Genomic DNA, 4,499 nt, shown 5'->3' with positions numbered 1-4,499 from the left:
TCCTAAAGCCAATGTGGAGAACTTCACATAAGCCTAGCATAACAGCCCATGCAGACTGGAAGGCTAGCTTTCATTTTTGTAATTGTAATCAACTTGTTACACATGTAGAATGCGCAGCACCACTGGTATCTCAGAGAAACTTTGTGCCAAAATGCATCAAACCTCTGCAGCTTTTGGTTCATTGTGAGTCAGAGTTGGCATGCTGCAGAAGCTATACATTTTCAATGCATGCTTATATTTGTAGCATGTGTTTGATTTTACTATAACAAAAAACATTCGTATTTTTATTTTTTTATATATTTTTATATTTCTCTATATTTTTATTTTTTAAAATTTATAACTGTGGATTCTAGGCTTTCTTTAGTGTTCAAGAAAAAAAAAAAAGGCATTTAATACATTGCAATTTCAATAGAACTTCATGCTTTTGTCCTGAGACCTTGAGGTACTTCAAACACATATCTGAATATCAGCAATGCTTATATAATAGCTAAGGAAAATATCTCAGGATGCAAAATGACTCATTTGAGGCCAGAAAGGGAATCAGAGGTGGAGCTGGGAGTAGAAGCCCAGACTTCTGTCTGCTGCTCCTCATTCATTGACTGCCATATGTCTGCAGTGACTTTCATCTGAAGAGTGAAGTCCGTGCCTCTAAGAAGTAGAAAGCATTGTATTTATCTATCTCTCTGCTGCACATGTTCAGAGAGATTTATAACTTGTATATATTATAACAGTATATTTGTTGCCAATGGTAAGCCTAGATGACATCTGGTCAGAGATGTCATCGTGTTTTCAGACTACCTTGGCTTCTTCCTTTCACTAATGCCTTGAAATTCAGACTAAATATATAAAAAGGTTCACTCTGAGCATATATACACTGAAATAATGCATAATGTCTGATAATTAGCCTTTCACAGTAATACTGAGACCATAACCCAACTGCAACCAACACAAACTTTGTTTTGTTTTGAGTTTTAGAGAAACATATAAAGCTTCCAAGACACTCCAAACAGGTATTCAAAGTTAAGCCAACAGCCATTGTTTGCATGAATCTTTATAAAATAAAACCACAGTCATTATTCAGTTCCTTTTCTGATTCTGTTTCTTGCATGATCCTTTAGAGTACATTGCATCCTTAATCCTATGCTGCCAGCTGCACACATTCTCTGAGATCCAAGTCTTTATACTTAATACAGAACACACTAGTACCAAATTTGTACCATTACACTGCCTGAAGTAATTATCCTTAGAAATTGAGCAACTATTGTTTAACTTAACATTATCTTTAGCATCAATATTAAAAGATAAGATAAATTTTAAAAATGAGCTTTCAGAAAACACATCTTCCACCGAAAATTGCTGTAAGAAGCTAAAGAAAGCAACAAAGAATTAAATCTGTTCCACAGTGTTTTGATGTGTCTAGAAAAACAAAACAAAACAAAAAAAAAACCACAGTTTTACATTAAATTCCATTTAAGTTCACTATTAAATTTCCCAGATGTTTTAAAATGGCATCTACTAAGTGTTTTCTATTATATTCTGCATAATGATATAATATCTCCTAGAAAGTGAATTAGCAAAATACATATCTGAATGATTTTTATACAAAGTATGTGTTGGTACTGCACAGATTTTGAAAACAGTAAGAAACGGTCAGGTAAGTTTTTATTTCTGTAGCAGTAGATGTTCTGCTGCCCCATATCTGCAAAGCTAAAAAGATATTCTTTATCTTTTCAAGCATTAAAGAAATCTTGAATAATTCATACCCAGAAGTATTAACTCTACAACAACAACAAAAAAAGAGAGAATTTCTTTTATAGGTTTCCCAGTTTGAAGACATTTCAAAATATTTGTGAGATACTAATTTTACAAATGTAATGTCCTTGGGAAATGAAACTTGATGCCTGCTTCCCTAATCAGCCTTGACTCCTTGTTTACTTTATGTATTATTCAGTTTCTGCCTACTCTGTCCTTATTGAAAAAAAATAGATGAAATTCCTGAATAGTGGCAGAATGGGTATTCTTAATTATTCGTGGCTATCATAAGATTTCAAATCACTACTGAATTCTTGGATTACTTTAGAGTATGTTTCAAAAGTTTGGATAAGAGGGAGAGATGGGAGAGAGAGATAATGAGGCATGAAACTATTTTTTCTTCAGCCATAAAAATGAAAAGTTATAAAAGACACTGAAAAAAAAAGGGGGGGGGGGTTGCGAGGGAGGAATCTAATTTTTGCAGCTTTTCCAGCCAGTCTGCATCTTGGCAGGTAGATTTATCAGTAAGAAGACACTGAAAAGCTTTACCTTTGCTCTGCTTTTATGATGTATCACTTCAAAAGACTGAGCAACTTGGGAAATGAAAAATCATCTTTGTTAAACAGGATAGCAATTGTAATTTATTTCTCAGGTATTCTGAGTGCCTTCTTCAGCATAGTCAGCATGCTGGTCTTTGGGGTGAGATTATGGTACTTGCTACTAACTGGACTTAGGACTCCAAGTTGGTGTGAGTATAATTTCTCTATTACAAAGCCCTGGGAAAAATAAGAAAAAATAAGAAAAAATAAGAAAAAGTAAGAAAAAAAAAAAGAAAAATAAATAAAAATAAAATAAAATAAAATAAAATAAAATAAAATAAAATAAAATAAAATAAAATAAAATAAAATAAAATAAAATAAAATAAAATAAAATAAATAAAGGACATCAGAATTGGAGAATTTGTTAACCTTGGAAGAAGAATCGCGTAAGGAATTTCAACAGCTACAAGCCCAGTATTATTTAAAATAAACTACTAAAATGATCAGATTGAGCTCTTCATTCCTGCAGTGTGTTTCATACAGCTTAAAAGCATTTCTATGCCCTCTGGATGTTTTAGGCTTGCCAGTTTAGTATTAAGGCAGGGGCTGGCTCCCAGTGGGTGCTGCTAGTGTGCCGACCCCGTTCCTGGCTGCAGTCCCTGCAGCACTGTCAGCACCTCCTATGCCACCAGCAGACCGCCCCATGAAACCCAAAAGCCCTGAGTTCAAAAGGGGAACAGGCTCATGAAAGGATGGGGTGAAACAAAAAAGCACAGTGCACAAGAGAAAATTTAGATAAGTTCAGTGTCAGACACGGAGATGTTCATTCATTCAAAGCATTAAGTGCCTCAATAAATCAGGAATATATGGGGAATAGGTTCTGAAAGACCAGGAAGAAATTGGAGAGGGGATAGGAGGGATGTGGCAGTGCCCAGGAACCAGCTCTTACATGAGGAAGGCTGTAAAATACATATCTTCATCAGGGGATGCTCCAGGAGATCTGTCAGCAGAAGATGCTGAAGGGCAGTTCCTGAAACCAAATTCCTGTCTCTACGCAAAACAGGTGGTAGTAAAGTCAGCAGTGTAATGTCAGCTCTGCTCCATCTCCTCACCTTGTGGTAGGGGGAGACTGAGATTTTGTTTGTGCACCCAAAAGTTTGTACCAAAAGTTTGGAGTCTCTGCTTCCATAGCCACAAGGTGCCACTTCAGGTGGTTCCAGCATTGTAAGAAATTGGTGGCCAACCAATGCCAGCACCTAAAGGCCACTGGGCACAGGTTAGATGGCACTACCATGATTTTCACCAACAACCTGAGCTCACGTCAAGTCAGTAAACTGGAAGGAAAAGGTACCATATCCTGCTAGCTGGCCCCTGAGTCAGGTCCCTATTAGTGGCTGCTCTGCAAACCAGTATCCAGCATCCTTTCAATTTTTTTTCCTTTAGAAACAAGGGGAAGCTCCCTGTTTATGCTTTTGCCCAATGGGAAGCTGTACATAAGCAGCTCATTTTAGTGCTTACCTTAAATTATTGCTCTATTTCTCTTACTTCTGTATCTTCAACAATTTTGTAAATTGAAAATGTATTGGCAAGCAATAAATGCAGTCCTGACATCTAACTCGTGCAATGTGTCACCAAAGGAACTCTGAATTGTTTTTCTTTTTGAAATAGATATTTAAAATGCAACCCACAGGGTTCAGGACTGCTTTCTGTATCAGAGTAGCACAGAAAAGACATATGTGATTATTATATTTTACTGTGGTGTTAAATATGTATGTACAGATGGAAGGACAGTTAGCAGACAACATTATGCAATTAGTTTTCAGAAAATAACTATTATGAGAAATTTTTCTTTTTTATCATGATACCAAACAGAGTCAGTAATAGAACTTCAGTTTCCAATACCACCAAAAAAATAATAAGCAATTGCAATGGCTCCTAAATGGAGGGAGTCCTTGTTCCTGTGTATTCAAAAGGCATGCATCATTAAAATACTAGAAAATATATACCTGCAGATTGATCCTGCTGTATTTCTGTGAAGTTGTTTTGAAAGTTGTACGGTTTTTACTACTGTTAAAGTACCTCCAGCTGAAGCCCAGTATACCAGGGAACAGTTTTAAGCCAGACTTCAGATTAGAAGACCTGTCTTTAAACTAGATGATGAGGCTTGTGTCTGTGGTGTGTCATCTTGCTTGGCAGCAGCAATGTGGT

The sequence above is a fragment of the Anas acuta genome, chromosome 2, assembly GCF_963932015.1.
Source record: "Anas acuta chromosome 2, bAnaAcu1.1, whole genome shotgun sequence".
In the NCBI taxonomy this organism is placed as follows: domain Eukaryota; kingdom Metazoa; phylum Chordata; class Aves; order Anseriformes; family Anatidae; genus Anas; species Anas acuta.
Note: the sequence above shows the minus strand (reverse complement) of the source record.